This window comes from Pinus tabuliformis, chromosome 2_1, assembly GCF_031772625.1.
Source record: "Pinus tabuliformis cultivar Carrire ecotype Pingquan chromosome 2_1, CPIR1, whole genome shotgun sequence".
NCBI classification, from domain to species: domain Eukaryota; kingdom Viridiplantae; phylum Streptophyta; class Pinopsida; order Pinales; family Pinaceae; genus Pinus; species Pinus tabuliformis.
The window spans coordinates 264,414,670-264,441,174 of record NC_142299.1 but is presented as its reverse complement, the minus strand read 5'-3'; the positions used below and the strand labels follow the sequence as shown (position 1 = coordinate 264,441,174).

The 26,505-nt window shown below is 37.0% G+C and overlaps 1 long non-coding RNA gene across 2 annotated transcripts; it reads right to left on the bottom strand.

The window, feature by feature from the left end:
- Nucleotides 1-319: 319 nt before the first annotated feature.
- On the bottom strand, nucleotides 320-10,051 carry LOC149199759 (uncharacterized). 2 transcript variants are annotated; one of them, XR_016253314.1, is made up of 3 exons: nucleotides 9,673-10,011; nucleotides 8,905-9,543; nucleotides 320-742 (listed from the first exon to the last, which is right to left on the bottom strand). It is a non-coding gene; the product is annotated as an uncharacterized LOC149199759 (long non-coding RNA). The 2 variants fall into 2 exon arrangements; XR_016253313.1 differs by lacking the exon at nucleotides 320-742 and having other exon boundaries at nucleotides 8,459-9,543; nucleotides 9,673-10,051.
- Nucleotides 10,052-26,505: the final 16,454 nt, after the last annotated feature.

Genomic DNA, 26,505 nt, shown 5'->3' with positions numbered 1-26,505 from the left:
CCTATGAACACTCGATTCGAGCATCTACAGGTAGCAGCCCACTTACAACTATAAAAACGAATTTAAGCATGAAGTCTGTAGAAAAAGAAATTCTCACAAATATAAAGACAAATTTAAGTAAGAAATCTATACGCCGAGGAGTCATTACGACTATCCATAAGAACATAACAAAGGTATCGAGACTTACATAGTTAAGTTTTTGACTATTTTAAGAAAATTCCATTGATAAATAAAAACCATTAAATAAACGATTTAAGAAAACCTCATTGATAAACAGGAACCATTAAATGGACAAGGGCGCTCATGAATTAACCCTGGATTATCATTAACGATTAGGAGGTGTGATATAAAAAGAGTTATAGCACAAATTACAATAGTCTTTCCATCTGGAATTGTTAATACAGTAACTAAAAATGAAACTCCTATGGTCTATATAGGCCTTATGCCGATTTCGTACTGCCATCGGAATATAAAACAAGAGATGTTACAATATAGCTCTCGAGAAGATTTTCAAAGAAAAACAAATACCAATGTCCTTGTACAAGAATTCCATCTCTTCCTAATAATCAAGATATGTTATAGGGAGATAAACTCCCTACTCATCAATAGAAGAATTGAGCTCCCAATGCAGAGTAGGTGGGTAGCTCAAGGTTGGTATTCTGAAGCCAGTCTCCATTTGATGAAAGAGTGTGGTATGACCATGGAAGGCAATACAAAAAAGATTCGAACCACTTGAACACACCTGTAGGGTCATGAAGGTCGAGAGATCAATTCACCCTTACACTACAACTATACCTTCAATATAAATTGACAGCAAAAAAAGAAAACAAAAACCCAGAAAAGCTACCAAAGTACTAGAGCAACAAACCCCTGAAGCGCAGGACAATAAACTTGTCACACACATTCTCAAAGAGTAGACAGGGAGGATGAACCATGAAAGGAAATCTGGTGAGGCATATCAACACCCTAGAAAAGGGATTTGGGAAAACCCCCAATAAGAATTAATGCAAGAAAAATTTATCAAATATACAGAGACATTCCTTAACCCTCCTAGCCTAGAGAACTCAAGGAGTCATTAGCAAGGTAACCACCAATGGCGATATCACATAACATGGAAGAAGAGGAAGGTAAAGCCAAAAATAATACCAAGGAAAACCTAGTAATCCTACAGCTTAGAGGACATTAACCGTATACCTTCTGACAGTACATATAGTATACTCGGATAAGAAGTAAGCAGGAGTTTCTTTTTCCAGTTTGGGTTACAGAAACCATACATGTAGCCTAACAGAGCACCTGAATGAAAATGCGCATTGTTCCCATGCCATTTCATGGTAGTTTCCATTCCTCTATGTCATAAAAATGGCATTGAAACCAAAATATTCACAAGCAAACCAATACCCTTAAATTCGTAGAACAAAAGTAAGAGGAAACTGAGTACAAAACAGAAATTTAAAGACCTGAGGTTATTATAGGGGTAATGATCACTGAAAGTGTCCTCTAACCCTACAAGTTCTCGAGCTAGGTCGAAAACTCCATGAATACCATCTGCTAAGATAACCTGAAAAGAAATTCAATGTAGGAGTGGTGCTAAATGTAAACCCAAAATATGCATTTAGCAAGAGGATTCCAAGACTATCGCACTTGTGGACTACTATGGGGGTTTTCATCATAATGCATCCAGTAAATTCATGAACTCGAAGGAGAATACAGACAAATGTGTGTGTCGATGGAGGAAGGGTTCTCCATAACCAAATAATGAAATGATAAATAAGTAGGGTTTGGTCTTGGCATAAACGAAGGCACGTGAATTTGAGCCCTCGATGCTCAACAATGCATCCCGATCATCCACGACCCCTAATATTGGCCACCACCATGTGCTCCCATGTGATCTGGCCCACTTGGAAAGAGTATACTAGACCACAAAGTGCTTGAGAAAAGGTGTTGAAGGGGGAAGGGATGGGATATTAATGTTATGGTCCAAAGTTAGTGTCATAGGATAATGAAATATATATATTGACCTATCCATCATGTTCATAACCTAACCAATGTATTGATTTAGAATAGGTCCATTGCAATGGAAGAAAATATACCACACAAGGTAAGGGAGAAACTAGTGGTAAGGGTGGAAAAAAAACTAAATGTTAGGGAAGAGCTGCTAAGGGAGAAAGGGGTTAGACCCAAATCTTAGGAGTAAATGTTGAATGTTGGGAATCCATCTAATGGAAAAAAAAAATAAGGTGGCAAGGTACATTACATATGGTATCAGAGCCCAGCAACATCACTGGCCCTCGACATGCTATAGGAATTTGTAGAAAGAATTGGTACAACTCAGAAGCAGCAATGAGAGGTTGCTGAAATCCAGTGAAATAGGAGAAATTGATCATGTGACTGATAGAAAAATCAAGTCACAAGACAGTGGAACCAGAAGTAGAGAAAATGGGGAAAAGAGGCATTGAGGTTGAACCTTCAGAAAGAGGGGGCAAGTCTGATAGGACCTATCCATGAAATCAAAAGAAAAAGAAGCAAAATGAACTACAAGGAGAATTTCGTAAAATAAAACCCCCTACTTTTGATGGAGAAAAAGAAGAAGATGCAGAGTCATGGTTGTTGAACATGACCAAATATTTCCAGGTATATGAGTATGGGAGAAACTTGAAGGCAATATTGGCTATTTACCAACTACAGGGTAAGGGAGCTCTCTAGTGGGGGGAAGTTAAAGGAGTACATCTACTTGAGGAAAGGACCGTGTCATGGGAAGAGTTCCAGAAGCGGTTTAAAAATTGATACTTAAGTGAATAGTATTATGATGATCGTGCTAAGGAATTTCATGAACTCAGGTTGGGACAATTCTCAATGGATGAATTTGTGGCAAAATTCACAAATTTGCTGCGATATGTACCCTACATTAAGGAAGAAAAAGCTAAGGTACAATGTTTTGTGAACTACCTACCCAAAGTATATAAGGAGAGAATCGAGTTTGATAACCCGAAGATCATTGAGGATGCAGTAAGAAAAGCAAGAATGTGCTATCAACAATTCACAAATAAAAGAGAAAACTTGAAATTTTGGCCAAATAAGGATAGAAGTAAAACTACTATTGGTGCAAAATGACGGAAACCAGCGTACCTAGATTTTTTTTGGGAGAGATCATACGTGGAAAATGTTTATCAAAGGAAATGCCAACCCTCTGGCACAGTGCCAGGTAGGATCAAGGACTATGAACCTGGATGGGAAGAAGAATGGACGAGGAAAGGAAAGAGAACCCCTGAAAAGCTAGGGATGTGAGGAGCCTCATCTGTTGAGGGATTGTCCCCACAATCCCCAACCGGTGGAAAATATTCAAATTGTACAAGAAGCTACCACGGTGAATGACATTACCCAGAGTATTCCTAGGATACGTGTTACACTGAAGGAAAGACAGGCAGAACATCAATAAAAAATTACTGAAATTGAAGGTTTTCTCTTCCAATGCGTTTCTGTTTTAATTGACCCTAGGGCTAGCTTGAGCTATATTGGACCTCATATGGTAGAAAAATTCTCTCTTAAAACTGAAAAATACAAAACTGCATGGTTAGTGCAACTGGCCATGGGTACCAAGAGAAGAGTGACCAATCAAGTAAAACAATGCCCTTTAGATTTACATGGGTATGCAACTATAGTAAATCTAAATGTCCTTCCCTTAGGATCCTATGACATATTAATTGGCATGGATTGGCTTAAGAAGCATGGAGCAATAATAAATTGTTTGACGAAGACAATAAGTTGTGTAGGACTACACGGACAGAATCAGATTATTCAGGGAATGCTCAAGCATGTATCAATATGACAAATTTTAGTAATGCAGATGAAAATGAGTGTGAGGAAAGGATTTCAATTGTATCTAATGAAAGTGGAGGAAGGTAAACAACAATCACAAGAGCTAACCTTGGATACCTTACCCATTGTTAAGGAATTTCGAGATGTATTTCTAGAAGAAATTCCTAGTTTACCGCCACACAGGGACATAGATTTCACCATAGATTTGGTACCCGAGGAAGAACCTGTGTCTAGAGCCCCTCTCGAATGAGCCCACCTGAATTGTTGGAATTAAGAATGCAGTTGCAAGAACTGTTAGATAAGGGTTATATCAGACCAAGTGTGTCACCTTGGGGGGCACCTGTGTTGTTTGTTAAGAAAAAGGATGGCACATTCAGAATGTGCATTGACTACCGCTAGTTGAACAAGTTAACTATAAAAACAAGTACCCATTGCCCCGTATCAATGACTTATTGGAAGAAGCACGTGGAGAAACTCTCCTTTCCAAGATTGATTTAAGAACCAGTTATCATCAACTGAGAATCAAGCCAGACGATGTCCATAAAACAACATTCAGAACTAGATATGGACACTATGAGTTTGTTGTATTGCCATTTCGCCTCACCAAAGCCCCGACAACTTTTATGTGTCTAATGAATAACATACTAAGAAAATTCTTGGATAGATTCGTGCTAGTTTTTATTGATGACATCTTAATATAATTCAAGAATGAGGAGGAACATAATGAATGCCTAAAACATGTAGTGCAAATGTTAAGGGAGAATCACCTATATGCCAAATATAACAAATTTGAATTCTATAAAACCAAGATACAATACTTGGGTCACATTATTTCTAAGGATTGGTTGTGTCGATCAAGAGAAGGTGAAGGCTATGCAAAACTGGTCAATACCGAAAGATGTTTCGGCTATCTGATCTTTTATGGGGCTCGCAGGGTATTATCACTAGTTCATTGAAGGCTTCTCTAAAATAGCTCACCCCATCACATCTTTACAATGGAAGGCATTCAAGTATGAATGGAATGCAAAATGTTAGCGAAGCTTTGATAAACTCAAACAGTTATTTACCACAACACCCATCTTGAAACTAGCAGATCCAAATGAGGAGTTCACAATGTGCATCGATGCTAGTATAGAGGGATGAGGAGGAGTGTTGCTACAACATAACTTTGTAATTTCTTATGAATCCATAAAGTTAAAGGTACATGAAAGAAATTATGCAGAGTATGATTTGGAGTTAGTTGCAGTGATACATGCATTAAAAGTGTGGAGACATTATTTTTTGTGCAAGAAATTTTTTCTAACCACAAACCATATCAGTTTCAAATACCCTTTTAGTCAACCATATTTAAACATTAGGAAAACGAGGTGAATGACCTTTCTTAGCGAGTTCAATTTTGATATAAGGCACATAAAAGGGAAAGAAAAGAAGACAGTTCATGCCCTGAGAAGATATGCCCATAATTTAGTGAGCATAAATGTTAGCAGCATTAATGCCAATTTCTTTGAGAAAATCAGACATGGTATGCTTGATGACCCAAAATATCTGGAAATACAACAAAGGTTACAACACAATGATGTCTCGGGTTACAGCGAAAATCCTGAAAATTTTATGATGTATAGGAATAGATTGTATATTCCTCCAGTGGAGGAATTAAAACCACTGATATTTGATGAATATCATAAAAAGCCTTATGCTAGACATCTAGGGTATCAGAAGATGGTTACGACATTAAGACAAAAAAAAATTTGGCCCGAAATGAAGAAAGATGTAGCATAATTTTTGGCAAAATTCTTAGAGTGTTAAGAGGTGAAGGTGGAAGACCAACACCCTGCAGGGTTAATAAATCATTTACCCATTCCTGAATGGAACTGAGAAGTCATTTCCTTATATTCTTAACCATACTACCTAGCACAAAGAGGTAGCATGATTCCATCATGGTGGTAGTGGATATGCTAAGTAAAGTAACCCATTTTCTGTTGGTATAGTCTACCTTTGGTACTGCACAAATTTCACAAATTTTTATGAAGGAATTTTTTCAACTTCACGAGATTCCCAAAATGATAGTGTCTAATAGGGATGCCAAATTTACATCCAACCTTTGGAAAGAATTGTTTCGCGGCTTGGGCAAAAAATTGAACTTCAGTACCGTATACCATCCCCATACTAATGGGTAGACGGAGAGAACAACCAAGATGCTAGAAGACATTCTTAGAATGTATGTTATGGATCAACCAACAAGATGGGAGGATTTATTACATTTGGCTGAATTTTCCTATAATAATAGCTATCATGCATCCATTAAAATGATCCTATTGGAAGCCTTGTATGGCATAAAATGCCATACACCTCTTAGTAGGATTCATTCGGAGGATAGACTAACTCTGGGATCATATGCATTACAAGAATTAGAGTAGATAGTGCAAAGAATTCAATATAATATTAAGGCCGCCCAAGACCAGCAAAAGAGTTATGCAGAAAAATGAGGACACATAGGGAATTTAAAATTGGGGAGCATGTGGACATCCGAGTGAAAACAAAGAAAAGCACACTGAGAATGAGTTCTTGCCCAAAATTGGCAGCCTGCTATTGTGGGCCATTTCAAATCTTGGAAAAAATAGGAATTGTAGCTTATCAACTAACTCTCCCCAGTCACATTAAAGTTCATAATGTTTTTCACATTTCCTTGCTAAAGAAATATGTACATGAATTCTCTCATGTTATTGATTGGAAAATGTTACAGGTTGAGCCTGAAGGAGAATTCACGGAATAACTACTCTACATTTTTGATCAAAAAAATATTTGGCTCCAGAATCGAGTTGTCGCTCAGTTTAAAGTGCGTGGAAGCACTATACCCCCAAGGAGGCCACTTGGGAGGGAGAGGATGAAATGCAGAAAAAATTTCCATCATTTTTCCAGTAGAATATACATGTTAATTGGACACCGAGGACGATGTGAAAATAAAGGGGGAAGGATGTGATATCCCGTAGTAGATATTATTGTTTTAATGCATGTGTATAATAAATGGTAGAGGATACATAATACTTTGAATAATCATTGTAAGTATTTTTCATATTATTAATAAAATAGAGGAAACTCTATATTAAAGGAAACTATGCACTCATAGAAGACACTCAAGGATAAGATTATTAATTCATCATGATTAGAATCCTAGAATATTCTAGATAAGATTAATGGAGGGAGATAAAGTCCCTCAGGGAAATCTTAGCCGAAGAAAGGGATTAAGAGTGGTGGCCTTTAAAGCACCATGGGAGAGAAAGGCAGGGTTTAAAAGAAAAATCCTAGGCAAGAAAGAAATAAAATCTTACAAAAGCGGGATGCCGCTGAAATGGAAACAATATCATGAAGAAGGGTAATAATTACCCAAAGGGAGAATCAATGAGGTTTTTGATTCTCTGGGAAAACAATTGAGCTCGAGGGAGAACTGGAGGCAGTTCGGGGTTGGAGGACAATGTCTTTTTGGTGTAAGTTTTTGGTCAGTTGGATAACTAAAGTCTTTGGTTAGGTCTATGTTGATTATAATTATGCATCAATTGTTGTAGATAAATATTATTTGTTGTTGTGATTTTATTGGAGGAAGTAATCCACTGTTCTTGATGAATATACATATTTCTTTCTGTTACTGGAATATATATATATATATATACATTGTTGTAATAAAATTTTAAAAAAAAATTCCTTGGTTCAAAAGATTAGGATTAATATCTTTAGTTTCCATCGAAAGCGGTGGGATACTTTGAAAAGTGAAGGAAAACATTGCTACAATTCCAATTATGTGGATACTAAGGAATTAGATTAAAACTACTTGATAAAAGAATCACAATGTTGTTAGAATTTCATTTGTGCTTATAGACTCACTAAATTATAAGATATGAACGAGTTGTTGTATTATCAAATAAACTGAGGGTATGATCACCCAAATGTGCAACATAAGGGAAATGACAATTCCAAAGGGATCACAACAAGTATAGTTAGACTAAGTAATATTATAGCATTGTGAAGACGTTTATCAAATCTATTGCTCAGCAGACGAGCAGAAGAGGAGAGTATAACCTGGCTTACCACAAGATAGAGATAGAAACCCAGATACTCTCGCTGCGGATTCTTATTGTATGTCGAGAACATACTTGTGAGGAACAAAGAGTGACAAATGCTAGAGTAGTATGTAATAAAATTACAGTGCTGGAAAAGATACAAAGTAGATGGTGAACTTCAGAAAAAGAAGAAAACCACCCATATATGAATTAAATGAGAAGTGGTACATTAAACTAGATTGAGATTATAAGTAGATACACATAGACCAAAGTAAGTGTGTTCTCTGCGCTAGAAGTTATAACCATTTCATATCTAATTTAAATATTAAGTTATAGGTAGAGGAGTTTGTGCCCTATGAACACTGAATTCGAGCATCTACAGGCAGTGATGCACTTACAACTATAACCACAAATTTAAGCATGAAGTATATAGGCAGATAAATTCTCACAAATATAAAGGCAAATTTAAGTATGAAATCGACAAGGTGAGGAGTCATTACGAATATCCATAAGAACATAATGAAGGTACCCAGACTTAGTTAAGTTGCTGACTCTATTAAGCAAATTCCATTGAGAAATAAAAACCATTAAATAGACAATTTAGGAAAATCTCATTAATAAACAGGAACCATTCATGAACAATGGCAGTCATGAATTAATCCTGAATTATCATTAACGATTAGCAAGTGTGATATAAAAAGAGTTATAACATAAATTACAATAGTCTTTCCATATGGAACTGTTAATACAGTAACTAAAAATGTTAATACAGTAACTAAAAATGAAAATCCTATGGTAGATATAGGCCTTATGCTGATTTCATACTACCACCAAAATATAAAACAAGAGATGTTATAGTATAACTCTCAAGAAGCTTTTCAAAGAAAAACAAATACCAACGTCTCTGTACAGTAGTTAAATCTCTTCCTAATAATCACCATAAGGTATAGGGATATAATCTCCCTACTTAGTAATAGAAGAACTGAGATCCCAAAGCAAAGTAGGTGGGTAGATCAAGGTTGGTATTACGAACCCAGTCCCCATTTGATGAAAGTGTCTGGTTTGGCCATGAAAGGAAATACACAAAAGATTCGAACCACTTGAACACACTTGTAGGGTCATGAAGGCCGAGAGATTAATACACCCTAACGCTATAACCATACCTTCAATATAATTTGACAGTAGATAAAGAAAACAAAAACCCAGAAAAGTTACCAAAGTACTGGAGCAACAAACCCTTAAAGCATAGGATAGTAAACTTGTCACACATTTTGAGAGAAAAGACAGGGAGGATGAACCATGAAAGGAAATTTGGCAAGGTATAGCAACACCCTAGACAATGGATTTGGGAAAACCCCCAATAAGTAGTTATGCAACAAAAATTTAACAAATTCCAATCGATGCAGAGACATTCCATAACCCTCCCAGCCTAGAGAACTCAAGGAGTCATTTGCAAGGTAACCGCTAATGGCGACATCACAAAACATGGAAGCACAGGAAAATAAACCTAGAAATAATACCATGGAAAACCTAGTACTCATATGGCTCAAAGGCCATTAATCGCATACGCTCCGAGAGTACGTAGAGTATAGTCGAATAAGAAGTAAGAAGGAGTACTTGTAGCCTAACAGAGCACCTGAATGAAAGGTGTGCACTGTTCCACTGCGATTTCCTGGTAGTTTCCATTTCTCTATGTCATACAAATGGCGTTGAAACCAAAATATTAACAAAAAAAACAATACCCTTAAATTTTGAGGAAAGAAGTAACAGGAAACTGAGTGAAGAACCAAAATTCACAGACCTGAGGGTTGTTGCAGGGGTAGTGATGGCTGAAGGTGTCCTCTAACCTTGCAAGTGCTTGAGCTAGTTGATGGCACCATGAATACCATCTTCCAAAGTAAACCCAAAAGGAAGTAAATGAAGGAGCAATGTTAAATGTAGACCTAAAAGATGCATTTAGCAAGAGTGTTCCAAAAATGACCAACATGTATACTACTGTGGGGGTTTTCATCGCAATGTACCCAGGAAATTCAAGAAGTCGGAGGAGAATATAGAGAAACCTGTGTGTCGCTGGAGGAAGGGTTCTCCAGAACCAAATAACGAAATGAGAAGAAAGTAGGGTTTTGTCTTGGCATAAACGAAGGTGCCTGAATCTGAGCCCTTAATGCTCAACCATCCATCCCAACCATCCATGACCCCTAACACTATCCACTACCATGTGTCCCCGTGTGATCTGGCCCACTTGGCAAGTGTATACTAGACCACAAAGTGCTTGAGAAAACATGATGAAAGGGGAAGGGACACGATATTAACGTTATGATCCAAAGTTAATGTCATAGGATAATGAAATATATATATTGATGTCCTAGACCTGAATTAATGAGTGCAACCCTATCCATCATGTTCATAACCTAACCAATGTATTGATTTAGAATAGGTACATTGCAATGGAAGAAAACAAGCCACGTAAGGTAAGGGAGAAACAAGTGGTAAGGGTGGAAAAAAAAAAAACTAAATGTTATGGAAGTGTTGCTAAGGGAGAAAGGGGTTAGACCCAAATCTTAGGAGTAAATGTTGAATGCTAGGAATCCAACTAATGGAAAAAAACACTAGGTGGCAAGGTAAATTACAAAGGGTAAGTTATTAAGGGATGATTTTAATTCTATCTCAAGGAAGATGGGTCGATGGTCAAAGCCATAGGAGGTGAGGATAGGTGCTTCGATAAAATTATATTTCTAAAGAAGGGTTTTAGAAATAGGAAATCTATCAAGATGACAAGCGATTTGGTTGTTACCTCCTATTTTTATGTTCCTAGTTAATGTGTCATGGAATATGTTAATATAGAATTATAATGCTCAAATATCTGATAGTTTCCTTGAACAAATGAGAATCAGTGTCCAGGATTCTAGTACTTCCATTCTTTTCTTCTAATGCTTTAATGATATTGAGATCGTCTCTAATAATGCATGTATCCTCCTATGTCCTCTTTCTGAGTTGAGAGAGTTATTTGAGAAAAACCTTTTTTTTGTTGGAATACCTCGAACATAGGAAACCAAAAAAAAATGTTATTCACTTGACACTAATAGTTTGAAGCACCCCACAATGATGGGATGGGATCTAATCCAATTGGTGAATTATAACTCTGTAGATTCAATATAAGTATTGGTCCTTTAGCATGAGAAGTGACTTCTAGTGATACTGAGCTACATTATTTCCAAGTTTTTCAAAGCTATAGAATCTATTGTTTCATTGGAAAATTTGGTTTCCTCAAATATTACTACACTTGGAAAAAAAATTTGATGCAATATTTCAAAAGCCGATGTTTCCCTTTGCATTTTATGCCACTAATGTTTCATGATAATTTTCATTGGGAAAAGGATTGAGTGGAGGAAAACACCTTTGAGATAAGTGTGACTGTGGCAGAGTTTGCCAATATTTCTCCTACGCCTTGGATCGGTTCCTTCTTTTTATTTCCATATATTTCCTTTTCCTACTAAGATGACTTAAGAGTATCTTTGAAGGAGTGACTGTGGACCTTTGGTACAGAATATAAGTGGTTTGATCCAATTGAAGTAAGGGCTTCTCTTCCTTTTCCCTTTTAAGTAGGGTAAATGAAAGAGTGTCATCTATAGTTTTGGGATGGACCTTAGGTATTTCCCTTTCCACTCTTTTATTGTTATTTATAAATACATTTCATCTGTGTCCATCTCTTCAAATATATTCTATGATGACGAAGCTTGAGCTTCTGATATTTCTATTTCACCTCTTATTTGAAGCTCCTTTGATTTTCCACATTTTCCTTTTTTTATCAATGCATCATGTTTGGGGTCTTATTGGGATGTTAAGTCTTCTTGATTATGCATTGGGTAATTTTCCATTTGTTTAGTTACTGCTAATTCTCCAAAACTATTCTTGGATTGAAGGTACTTGCTTGTAGGGATAACATGGGCTTTCATGTTTCCCCTTCTCTTATTCACTTTATGGAAGCCCTCAAGGTCTATGGCTAGGGTCTTTGATGGTGTTATTGTGGGTTAGTTCAAAGGGAATTCTTTGACTAGATTGTTTTACTCATGACAACATCTGTAATAGAATGGGACATGCTCATAATCCAAAGGATGCACTAGTTCTTCACAATGATAGAAGAATTCTATTTATTCTAGTAGGGGTTATAAAATGTGCATGTAAATGTAGATTTTAGCATATGTTACATACCTTCCTCTCTTGGTGACCTATGACATTTTAAACAAGAATACAATTGGATTTATGATGCCTTCTCATATTTTTTCTTCCCAACACTGCTTCAAAGCAAGAAGAGTCTAGAATAAATTAGGGTGACTAAGAATTTTTCCTTTTCTGAGTAGTATCTTGGAGGTCAAATATTAAACACTATTCAAGAAATAAGGGCCATTTTCAAAAAATTGGATTTTCTCTTCAAGCTTGGAAATCATCACTATGAAAATCCCCTTAGCTACGAGCTCTATATCTATGTGTCCTTTTGGTTTGCATTTTTTCTTTATTCACACTATTAGATCATGCTCTAGTGGTCATATGCATATGAACTTGAAGATCAACGCATGATCTTGCATGTGTTGAATAAAACCAACTATTTTATCTAATTTAACTTCATAGATGGGGTTTTGCATTGGCTTTGGGATACAATGGTTTTGTTTCCGACTTTTCCACACCACACCTAGTAGTGGATTATCAGAGTATGGATTTATATTTTTTAGTTGCAAAGGGTTTCCTCTGGGTCGATTGGTGAGGTGACAATGTTGGGTTCTTCTTTTCTCCGACGCATGAATCTCTTGAAACAACATTGCGGTAGGAGTTGTTTGCACAACAAATACTTGATAATAATAGTGAAATATATCTTTATTTATTGATATGAAATAAAATTCACAATTTCGATGACTTATTTTTATTATTTTATTATGTTTTTATTATAATTAATTAAATTTTTTTAGTGTTATATTCTTATAATTTATCACTAAATAACCTCTTCTTTATCCCTTCATCTCTCATTCAACAACAACATGATACATGTCATATTTACAACGCTTTATTAACGACGACTTACTCCATTGGTAAAAATGAGTTGTTAATGTAATCTCCACAATGATTCAAACGTTACTAATTACTAAATAAATTATAACTAAGTATATAATAATTTGAACTCAAACTTTATCATATCATTTTTTAGTTTCTAAGTCTTAACTATGCAAATTTTCAAAATTGTAGCTATATTTCTATTTTATAAAATAGAGTTATTTATATTTTCTTCAAGTCACTTAGGTTCCCCATTCCCACCTCTTATGAACACAAATCCTTTATAGGTCATATCTTTAATGTTTTTACATTAGACCTTGCCTATTCTTATTATCATGGTTATTTATTATGAAATCACCTTTGTAAAGCCTGTTAGATAAAAACATATTGTTATACTAGATTCTTCTACCTTAACAACTAACTTGTAGTTGTAGTTAGTATGAGTGATTATTTTGGTTGAAAAAATAACACATATTCATGTATGTAAATTTTCAACAAAAATAATATATAATTTACTGTTAAAACTTGTAATTTCTCAATGAATATTTTCAGCTTATTGTATTTATGTAAAAAAATAGGTTATTTTTTTAACCAATTGAATGAAATTTTCTTATAAGAATTATTATATTGTCTCTCTCTGATGGATTTTTCTAGTGAAAATGGTTGTGGATAACTTCAAGTGTTTGGTGGCTCTTTAATGGTCATAAAATGAGTTAGTGAGATTCAAAAATATCGTAGTAGTCACCTGGTTCATATTCTAGAGGATTCACAAAGTATAAATCTTAATTATTCATATTTTTCATCCACTCATATTTAGAGGGATAGAAATAGTGAGGTGGATAGGCTTTTTAAGGAAGGCCTACGCTTGGATTAGGGCTCTTGTCATATTGAAGAAGTCCTAAATGATGCTCACTAGAGCTATTATCATAGGCCTTTTATGGATGTTCAAAACTCACATCACTAAAAATATTTCTTTTTGGTCTTTTTATAGTTGATATTTGATCATATAATCTATTGTCTAGTTTATCATGGAAATATTATTTGGAGCCTTTTTGGCTATCACTTCTTGCTATTTTTTAAATTAATAGCGAGTATATTTTTTGGGCTCTCATTTGACCTATAGATTCTGCATCTATTGTAATCTTCAAAATGGTCTCATTACCTTTTGTTTTTTTATACCACTGAAAAATATAAGCATATCCCATTGAATACACTCTTGACTATAATTCTACAAAATATAATTCTATTTATCATTACAAATATAATTAGGATTTGTTTCTTAAAAAAATAATAAATAAAATTTCATCCATAAAAATTACCTTGCATAAAATTATAAATCAGCATCACATTCTCTAGAAAACACATCCCAAATTAATTATATATTTATTTATATATTTATATATATATATATATATATATATATATATATATATATATATATATATTCTATCTCTATAATGTGATGAAATAAAAACATTGAATAAAAAACATTGATGTGTGATAGAATAAAAAACGGAGTCGTCTAACGAGGCGGAGGAATTGTCCGTACGGCCAAAAGTGGCCGGAATTCAGGGAAAAAATTTTCAGAAAATCTTGTAGAGTCTGTGTTTGAATCGTGTTTTTGATGGTGGAAATGGCTTCAACACCATCAAAAACGTCTAGGACACCTAAAATTTTGAAGTTTAACAATTATAACTTGGATTTACAAAAATCCTTGCCGGATTTTCTCTAAATATGACCAGAATTTCCAAAACTTTCCTAACAACTCCTCCACCTCGTTAGACTACGTGATAATAAATATTGACGAAAGTTAATCATCTCATTCCATTGGCAATTTTATATATATATATGAAAACACATCCAAAATAAAACTTTTACATAGATGATTCCTGATGGAATAAAAAACATTGACGAAAACTAAAATTTTCCGTAACATCATCTCATTCCATTGCAAAAAACTATGAAAGTCTATCTATGACTTTGTTTCAGCTGTTTAACACAGATTTTGATCTTGTATACGGAACTTTATATTTCCTTAATATAATCCATTATGGTTTTTATCTCTGAAGAAGAAAAAAAAAAAAAAAAAACTTCAAAGCAAAGACATGTAAAGGTATGGATTATACTCATAAAATATTTTAATCAACTTCGATGGAGTATAAATAGACATGCTATACAAACCAATGATTCATTTGCATAAAGCAATTGTTTTCCACCATTTACCCTTTTACATACCCTCTCTTAAATATCATTTACCCCTCTACATATTCTCTCTTTGGCCTTACTATTGTAAAACTCCCCAATCTCAAATTTTAATTATAGTGTGTTTAATCTCTTCAAACGATTAACAACACCATCGCAAAAGGCAACGTCCATACCAAAGAGACGTCCATACCAAAGTGACAGAGCAGAAACACATCAAAACATTTGTCTATATTGGTGTGGAAATGCCGAAGGGATTTTAAGGAAGGATTAAGTTGGTTGCATCTCTAAACGACAAACATAGCAAAAGACAATTCGTTATTAAAGAAGTCTTCATTTTACATGGAGATGTGTATTTCGAGTCGGTAGGTTGTCAAAGTGGAAGAGAGAAAAATACTTTACGGTTATTCATATGTTCCACTTATTTTTATATTGGACATATTAATAATAATGTTGTTTTAATTTATATATAATTATTTTATGTTTAAGGTATGGAATAATGTTAATATAAAATAAATATTTGTTCAATCATTTTAATAAATATAAAAACATCATATTATTAAAAAATTTAAAAAATTATCAAATTATAATATTATTTTAAATCATCATTTATATGAAAAATTGATATATGAATTAAACACGTATATATTAAAAAATTAATGTAATAATATTTTTAATTTTAAACATCAATGTTTGTTTTATCATTTTTATTTTTAACTCAAGTAAAATTTATTACAAAATTATAAGGAAATATTATGACTTATTAATATCATATATCTGGAAAACGAGTTACTTTTGAATTAATTTTAACCTTTCATATGTACTTATTACTAAACATATTTCAAAATATTTAGTGTAGTATAAATTATTAAAATCTACCCATAATTAAATTAAATTTATGTAAATTTTATTTCAAAATAAACACATCTATCAATATGATTAAAAATGTTAAAGTTAAAGTTGCACAATATTCATGGAGCTTACGATGATTGACAAACAACCAAGTTGAAGCATATGCCTTTTATTAGGGGGTTCAACTTCTCTCATTGGTTTGGGAGACTCCCTTATTATTCAACATTTAGTGAAAGACTTGAAATGATTCTCTTCAATAACATGTTTCCATATTCTTCATGATCTCAATAATGAAGGGTGTAAATGAAGATATGAAGATTCTAAAATCAATGATAGAATTAGACACTCTCTTATTCCTTAGAACTAAATAGAATACCTTTACACAATTATGAAAGATTGCATTATTAATTAATTATAATTGTACATATAAATTTTATGTCATTAGGCACTCTCTTATTCATTAGGCACTCTCTTATTCCTTATAACTAAATAGAATACCTTTACACAATTATGAAAGATTGCATTATTAATTAATTATAATTGTACATATAAATTTTATTTTTAACTTGATTACTTTTATAAAGTGTATACCTCCAAAATCACTTTTCTGTTTTCTAATTTAAAATCTTTCTAGAAAATTTATATATATACTAGATAAAAAAAGCTCGCTATTATTTTTAAATATATATACCTGATATATTTGTGATCTAGCCATAAACTTATATATAAATACAAAATTATCATTCCTAAGAAAATTTTAATATTAAAAATTAAATACAAGTTAATCTTTCAGCGGTAATTCTATACTTATATCAACATATAAATATAATTGTAAACATCAAATTTAATAAACAGAAAGATGGATAAAAAACTATAAAATCTATAGTTTCAAATGAGTGATAAAAACATTTATAAATGAAAATTTGAGCGCCACAATAATTGACGCTAAAACAATAAATCATTGAATACACTGCATGCAACTTGCATGTTGCACATGCAATACGTCTAATCAGGTACTGCGTGGAAGTAGAAACCCAACGGCTTCATTTATCTTCCACTGAATTTTTGCCTTCAAAGTCCAAAAAGACGCACTGTGCCAAAACATCAACATTTAATCCACCGACGATAACTTACGTTCGACGTTTACGTCTTGTAAACAGCGGGATTCACGTTTACAAGCTCTTGTAGGACTCCATGGTTTTCTAGTTTCCATGGCGACCCACTGGTCCGCTGTTGTATTCACATGACAGACCCAAGTATGGGCAATAAAGCGTCCTGCAGGCCAGGGTGGTAGGCAACTACGGTGAGAAAATGATCGAGGTGGTTAGCTCAGGGGACACCCTTCGTGTCATGACGTTGGAGACAACGGTGGTTTTTCAACCGCGCTTGGCAAGGTGCGGCACCACCGAACACTTTCTTTTCACCAATACTTATGTTCGTGGACTATGCCTAACCACTTATCCTACTTAGTTTGTGTTTCGCAACCAAGTATTATTAATGTTTCCTTTATACCAATGAACACCCATACACATTCATTATCAACAACAATTATAAACGAAGAACACAATTGCACAGTATAAAGGGAGGGGCAACTCCCTGAACAATGAGTTTGCCCGAATAATATATTATACAGTGTTTCAATATTACAAAGCTTTATAAGTATACTTGGAAACACCAAGTTTCATACTTAGCCAAATTTACAGCCTCGTCACACCACCGTGTGACAACCAAGATTTCTTTCCCCAAGGCGGGTGGGCGCCCTCACACGAGTTGCCTTCCGCACTTCACAACCGAATCTTGTCTTCGTGCACAACGGGCGGGTGACTCCACCAAGTCACCAAGACACCCTTCGTTTACCTCCGCACAGTGGGCGGGCGACCTCACCCAAGCCCCCTTCTCCACCTCCGCATTTGCCTTCACATGACGGGCGGGTGCTCACCCGAGCTGCCCAAGAACTCATGCCAAGTCTTCGCACAACCGGGTGCCCACGCCTTCACCCGTGCACGCCCTTGCACAACCGGGCGCCCTCGCCTTTGTTCAACCGGCGGGCACTCCTTGCCCTATGCCTTCGTTCAAATTTCGTGCACCCTTAAGCGGCCTACCAAAGACTTTGGGCGCATACGACCTGCACCTATCTCCTTGCTGCGGCCCTTTTATCTGCGCACTACTTCATACAAGACTTGCTTGATCAAATGATGATCGATGCTCCAAATGACATCCTCCATTGCTAATATATACGCTAATCACACGGTCATGTTATCCCCTTGGCCGACCCGTGCAATTCATCAACCAACGCTTTGTTCATGTTTGTGGCTGGTCGGCCCGTCGACCAACGCCATCAACATAACTTCTCCATTGTCGACTTCACTTAGGTGAACGCCCACGCTGTCCACCATATAAACACATAACCGTTCTCAACACTTTGCATTATTTTTCAAGTCACTCGTGCGCTCTCCTTCACACTTCGCACCGACGGACGAGTTATGAACCACAAGTCCTTACATCCTCCTCCACCTGAAATCATTGTCGTCCTCGACAACATACCATCCTGGTAGCCATCCACCAAGATCAACAACATTAACTGCTTCATCCTTGGTCCATGATATCAACTCCTCCACATACTGTAAACATCCTTGCAACATATGTAGAACTGCCATCTCCATCATGTGTCATCCCATCCTGTGAACTGTCCTCCTTGCCTGCTTGATGCCAACATCTCTCCGTGCACTTCCGGACCCCATGTTTGAACTAGTTGGGTAGCTAATCCAACTATCACACTCAAGCCATGAGAGTGAACATCCTTACGCCTTCACCAGTCTATCTTGGATTCTGCCACATCCTGGACTCACCAAGAATCTCACCCATGATCAGGTCCATGGAAACTCCATCCCATCTGCAACATGTCATGATGTTTGATGCCGAGCCATCCCTGCACCATCTGTCATACCTGTTCAACCTGTTTTAAGGACTCACTGCCATGAGTAGCTAACAATGAGCCCCATCTTCTTTGTCATCTAAGAAGATGTGGAGGGAGTAGAGCCTGAAGGCTCACCCTCACTAATCATCTCAATCCATCTGTCAGGATTCTCTATCTCCATCCTCTGTAGATAAGTGACCCGATCCTCCTCCCAGACATTCGGCCTCACATATGCCTCATCATCATCATCATCATCATCCTCCACCACTTCTAGCCTTCTTGACAAATCCAAGATACTATCTGAAAGTGTCCTGATGACTAATGACTGCTCGGTAAGCTTTGTCTCAACCGTAGACAACCGCTTACTCATGTCTTCCATTTGCTTCTCATCCTCCATTTGCATCACTGCCAACTTACAATCAGGCCTTGTCACACCAATGGGTACATCTTCCTTTCCATCGTAAATGTACAGCTTCTTCAAATGTGGAACAATCATTGTTAGGATATTCTGACACATAGGATATAGTTAAGTTCAACTTGGTCTAGTGTAGAGTTAGGTAAAGTGTGTTTCTTTACCGTTGTACATTTTGTAACTTACAATCCGACGGTCACGATATGTAGTGATTCGACGGTTCACTCTCTCCTCGGTATTACCGACACTTGATCCGTGGCTTGACACCCGATTGGTCCATGAGTTCTATTTAAAGCGCATGGAGGGTCATTGTTCGGGTAATCCGTGCATGAGAGAAGCTTATGTAAATTTTCATTCTTTGATTAATAAATTGCCTGTAGTAGCCACGTTGGCGCAGGCCGTGGACTGTTTCCCTCTTTGAGGGTTTTAACCACGTCAAAAATACTGGTGTATTGATCTGTGATCTGGTTGTGAGCGGTGTCCTTTTGGTGTTCTTTCTGAGGAACTTACCCTGTAAATTCCTACATGGTATCAGAGCTATTTGAGGGCCGCGTCCGTTGGTGATCCAAATCTGAAGCCGGTAGAACTGCATGCGGCTGTCGTTTCCTAGATCTGCTGTTTCTGTTTGCTTTCGGGCCGAGAGGACTGCTCTGTTGCGTTCGGAGCATCTGTTCCAGTGAGGAACCCCTTTCGTTTCATGCGAAAAGGTTTCTGGTAGCCCTAGCTACGTCATTTTTCAGATTGGGAGGTATACAGTGTTTTTGCAGTTTACTGTTATTTTCTCTCTGCTTATTTCGGTTTCGGTTTATTTAGCCCTTTTTTTTAACTGGATCTATACCTTTCATCTCTGCGTATGCTCTTTGCCCTGCGACTCTGTGCGATCTGGGCAAATCAAAAACAGAAAGGAAGGATTTTTCTCATGCGTATGCTCTTTTCCCTGCACCTTAGTGTGATCTTGGAAAATCAGAAACATTGAGAAAAATATTTAGTTTTTCGGCTAAAGCTAACTTTGAGATTTTTTTTAAAATATCTAGTTTTTTGGCTAAAGCTAACTTCGAGCCGCAAGGTTCGTTTTTCTTTGCATATTCGTGTTGGGTTTTGTGTTTTGTGTTTTGTAGGGAAAAAGAGCTTTCTCAAGGCAAGCACGCAAACCAAGGCTCCCCCCCCTCTCTCTCTCTCTCTCTCTCAAATTTTTTGTATAGATTAATTGGTTCAAAGCTATTTTAAGAGAGTAGAGGTCTTGGGTTCAAGTCTTTCATTCCCGCACATTCGCGCACTTTGCCGGCAACTTCAACATTTTTTTTTCAAAAAGCCATAACTTCTTCATCCGGAAGCCTTTTTCAGAGCCGTTTTTCTTAAAACAGCCTAGTTTTTCGAGATCTATCCATTGGAACACTTACTTTCAGCATCTTCAGCTTCAGTTTAAAAAAAAAAAAATGGAAAATCCATGCCAAGTCATTCTTGACAGCACTAACTACTTCCAATGGATAGCCTACATGGAAGATTTACTTAGAAGTAAAGGTCTCTACAGAATAGCCACAGACCAAGAGAAGAAACCAAAAGATGAAAACAAGGCTGCAAAATGGGAAAATAGACAAGATAAAGCACGTGGTTTGATAGGGATGTCTATTTCTCCTGATCTTAGATTCCATATTGCAGAACTTGAGACTCCTCATGAAGCATTGGAAAAAATCGCTAAAGTTTTTGGATTAAAAATGAAATTAGAGCCCATCAACTTGAAAATGAGTTGCTTACTTTGGATCCTAATAATTTTTCTTGCATTGAAGATTTCTTGTCCAAATTCAAGACCCTTAGATATCTCTTAGAAGGTGTTAAGGTTAAGAAAGAAGATGGTAACCTTATTTATTCCATCCTTACTAAGTTGGGACCAGCCTACTCTGTATTTGTTTCCACCTTCCATTCTACAAGGGAAGCTTTCATTTGTCAAGGAAAAGACTACAAGGCCCCTTCCTTTGACTCTTTTTGTGATTCTTTAATAAGAGAACAAGAAAAACTCTTACAGCTTGGTCTTCTTAATCTTGGAAACTCTTCCACGAAAGCGTTAGCCGCCCAGCAGCAACCAAATTCAAAGAATCCTAAGAAGTCATATCCTCAAAAGAATGGTCTTAAACCAACTCAGCCTCAAAATGAAAGATCATTTCAGCAAAATGATAAGACCAATAAAAACAAATGGAAGAAGACTGATAGACATTGTAACTTTTGTAATCGAGATGGCCACTTAGAATCTAAATGCTTTAAGAAGATGGAAGCCTTGGAAGCCGCAATGAAGAAACATAACATCCATGTGGAGCATACTTCAACTTCAACTTCCGGAATGGCACTTTCTGCATGTCGTTGTCAATTATCTCAGTCTGGTTATGCATTAAATGTATCTTCTTCCTCTCCTTCTCATGAGTGGCTCATTGATTCTGGAACCTCTTATCACATGGCCAAAAACCAAGCCATGTTTTCTTCTTTAAATGATTGTAACACCAAAAATATATATGTTGGTGATGATAGATCTCTTAATGTTGTAGGGACTGGAACTGTTCATCTAGACAATGGTCAGTTTAATGATGTATTATGTGTTCCAACCTTATCCTGCAACCTTCTATCTGTATATCAGATAACTCATTCAGGTGAAGGTAAAATTGTTGAATTTTCACCTCATGATGTTGTAATCAAGGATCTAAGAGATCCTAAACAGATTCTAGCTACTGGTATTGCTGATGATTCCACAAGGTTGTATAAGTTTCACAACTTTGGGTCATCAAATCTTCCCTCAGTATTTGTTGCTCATAATGATGAAGTGAGCAAACTTTGACATGAGCGATTTGGTCACTTAAACTATCGCTCCCTTCAGCATCTATGTAAAGAAAATATGGTGACAGGTCTTCCTATGGTATCTTGCAGAGATGGTGTTTGTTCCAGATGTGTACTCGGAAAACATCATCGGGACAGTTTTGACAAACGTGCCTCTTGGCACGCCTCAGCCCCTTTACAGCTTGTGCACAGTGATTTATGTGGTCCACTTCCTGTTGCTTCATTCTCTGGCTGCAAGTATTTCTTAACTTTCATTGATGATTTCTCCAGACGCACTTGGGTATACTTCTTAAAAATCAAGAGCGAAGTATTTAACACTTTTTTGGCCTTCAAAGCCTTTGTTGAAAAACAATCTGGACATCAAATTCTTAAGCTAAGAACTGATAATGGTGGAGAATATGTTAAAAACACATTCATCAACTTTTGCACTGAAAATGGAATTCAAATGCAACATACTGTTCCATACACTCCACAACAAAATGGTGTAGCTGAAAAAAAAAAATCGCACCTTAAAGGAAATGGCTAATTGTATGCTGCAATCTAAAGGACTCAGTCTTAGTTTTTGGGCCGAAGCAATTAATTGTGCAAATTATATAATCAATCGCACTCCTACTAAGGTTCTAGAGAATATCACTCCAGAAGAAGCTTGGAGTTCCATTAAACCAGATGTAAGTCACTTTCGTGTTTTTGGAAGTGAAGCATGGGCCCATATTCCAGATGAAAAGCATAAAGCTTTAGAACCTAAGAGTGAGAAATGTACTTTTGTTGGATATTCTGAAGATGTAAAAGGTTATTGACTTATTCCATTTAAGTCCAAAAATGTTATCATTAGAAGAGATGTAAAATTTGATGAAAATAAATCGGCCTGCGAGCCTAGTCCGGCGGATGTGCCACCTCTTCCTATCTCTTCTACTTTTGAAAACATTTCTTCTTCAGATGATGAAAGTGAGGATGATAACCCTCCCCCACCTTCTCAGGATCCTCAACTTCCAAGATGGGTCCGTGCTACTCAGGATGCAGCAGGTGATCTTGCCGGTGATCCTACAGATCAGCGACGTACACGTTCTCAGTTTGAAAGAGCCTCTTCTTTACTGGCTCAAGCTCCAGTAAATCATGATCCTGACACTTTTGCAGAAGCTTCAGGCCATCCACATTGGGAAGCAGCTATGAATGAAGAATACCATTCATTGATGACAAATGATACATGGGATCTTGTTCCTCTACCAAAGGGACGCAAACTTGTTAGATGTAAATGGGTTTACAGAACCAAGTATGGACCAGATGGGAAAGTTGATAAACATAAAGCTCGTCTTGTTGCTAAGGGCTTTTCACAGGTTGAAGGCATTGACTACACTGAAACCTTCTCCCCTGTTGCCAAAATGAACTCTATCCGCCTTGTTCTTTCCCTTGCTGCCTCTTTAAAATGGGAAGTCCATCAGATGGATGTTAAATCTGCCTTCTTGCATGGGGACTTGCAGGAAGAAATCTATATGGAACAACCCATTGGCTTCATACAAACAGACTCCAGCCTTGTTTGTCGACTTAAGAAATCCCTTTATGGTCTCAAGCAAGCTCCTCAGGCTTGGTATGCCAAAATGGATAGCTTTCTTTTAGAATCTGGCTTTTCTAGGTGTTATTCTGACAATATTGTCTACACCAAGAAAGTGGGCAACTCTCTTATCATCCTTGTTCTTTATGTTGATGATCTTATTCTTACTGGTAGTGATCCCAACCTTATAAACCATGTGAAGTCCAGCCTTAAAAAGAAATTTGAAATGACAGACTTAGGACACTTACACTATTTTCTCGGTCTTCAAGTCTTGCAATCCAAGGAGGGTATTTTCCTTTCCCAGTCCAAGTATGCTTGTGATATTCTTCGTCATTTTCACATGGAAGACTGTAAGCCAGCCCCTTCTCCCTTTCAGTCTGGAGTCAAACTTTCAGTCTCTTGTACTTCTCCTGAAGTTGATGCTACCTTATACCGTCAACTTGTAGGAAAACTCTTGTATTTAACCCATACTCGTCCTGACCTTTCCTTTGCTGTTGGCCTTGTTGCTCGTCTTATGCAAAACCCCCGTGAAAGTCATTGGAAAGCAGCTAAAAGAATACTTCGTTATGTTCGAGGTACAGTACAGTTTGGGATTCATTACAGTGCCAAAGCAGCTCCTCTATTAGTTGGTTTCATTGATTCTGATTGGGCTGGTGACCCTGATGATCGGAAGTCTACTGCCGGTTATGTCTTCACTCTTGGTTCAGGACCTATTACATGGGCTTGTAAGAAACAGGCTGCCATTTCTCTTTCGTCAGCAGAAGCAGAGTATTATGGTGCCGTGGAAGCTAGTAAGGAAGCCTTGTGGCTTCGTCAGATCCTATCAGAGTTTGGCTTTGAGCAGCAGCATCCAACCACACTTTGGTGTGATAATCAAAGTGCCATTCAGCTATGCAAAGATCCAGTCCAGCATCAGCGCAGCAAACACATTGAACTACACATGCACTTCATCAGAAAGCTCATTCATGACCATGTTCTTGAAGTGCAATATTGTTCAACAGATGATCAGGTTGCAGACATCTTCACAAAGGCTCTCACAGAGGCGAAGTTCACTAAACTTCGATATATGCTTGGAGTTCAGGAAGTTGTCACTAACGGGGGATAGGGTCTAGTGCCTCCTTCCTTCTCCTATTGTGTCATATTTGTAAATCCTTCAATCCTATCCCAAGTTGTTCTTAAGGGGGGATGTTAGGATATTCCGACACATAGGATATAGTTAAGTTCAACTTGGTCTAGTGTAGAGTTAGGTATAGAGTTAGGTAAAGTGTGTTTCTTTACCGTTGTACATTTTGTAACTTACAATCCGATGGTCACGATATGTAGTGATCCGACGGTTCACTCTCTCCTCGGTATTACCGACACTTGATCCGTGGCTTGACACCCGATTGGTCCATGAGTTCTATTTAAAGCGCATGGAGGGTCATTGTTCGGGTAATCCGTGCATGAGAGAAGCTTATGTAAATTTTCATTCTTTGATTAATAAATTGCCTGTAGTAGCCACGTTGGCGCAGGCCGTGGACTGTTTCCCTCTTTGAGGGTTTTAACCACGTCAAAAATATTGGTGTATTGATCTGTGATCTGGTTGTGAGCGGTGTCCTTTTGGTGTTCTTTCTGAGGAACTTACCCTGTAAATTCCTACAACCATAGCATCAAATTGTTTCAAGAATTCCATTCCCATCACAGCTTCATAGTCATCAATCCGCACTATAGTGAAGTCGACTTTCCTTGTCCACTCACCTAGTGTTGTGTCCACCTTTTCAGCTACACCAAGAGCACAATTAGGAGGAGAATTGACTGTCTTCATTTGTTCTTTCACCGGTACAAATTTCAGCCCAATCCTTCTCGCAGTATCTTCACTCATGAAGTTGTGAGTAGCCCCACTATCCACCATGGTGAGTATATCAACACCCCCAATCTTCATTCGAACATACTCCAAACTATTCCTCTCAGGATCCCTTCGAGAGATCACCTTTGTAGCAGCAACAACACCAAGGATCTGCATCATCCCCACAGAAGCTTCTTCATTCTTCGCATTAGATTGTGCAATAGCAACCACTTTCGGCCTTGAAGGACAATTCTTCACCGTATGTGGTTCAGCACATATCCAACACTTCAAGGCTTTCTTCATCTTCAACTTGTCATTCGATTTCGAAGCATCATCCTTCTTTTTCTCTTTCGGCTTATCAGACTTCTTCTTCCTATCATCAGAAGTCTCATCATAATGCTCCACCAACCTGTCCACAGCAGCAAAAGCTTCCTCAAGTGTTTTAATCTTCTACCTCTTCACTTCATTGCGTGCCCAAGGCTTCAATCCAATAATGAAGTTGAACACCTTGTCCCTCTCCGCCATGTCAAGAAGTTCTAGAACTGCACTTGCAAACTCCCACTGATATGTCTGTAGGTTCCTTGTCTGCTTTATGAACTTAATCTTCATCCTTGCTTCCCACGTTTCATCCTGAGGACTGAAATGGGTCTGCAAAGCCTTCTTCATCTCATCCCACGAAGTTATGTCACCAGCACTGCCATTGGCAATCTGATCCATCCTCCTTCGCCACCACATCTTAGCATCCTTTGTCAAGAACTGAGCAGCTACCTTCACCTTCGTCTCATCATCAGATAGACCCAAGCGTTCCAAGTATTTCTCCATGTCCCATAGAAAGTTGCCAAGAGTCTTTGCACTCCTTGTACCATCATAAGATTCTGGTTCTTTGACTTTCACATGAGGCACTCCTCCACCTGAGTTATGCCTCACGACCTTCTTCAACACCGCGATCTCATCTCTGGCTTCATCAAGAGATTTCTGCAAGTCCACGATCTCTGCCAAGCCTCGGTC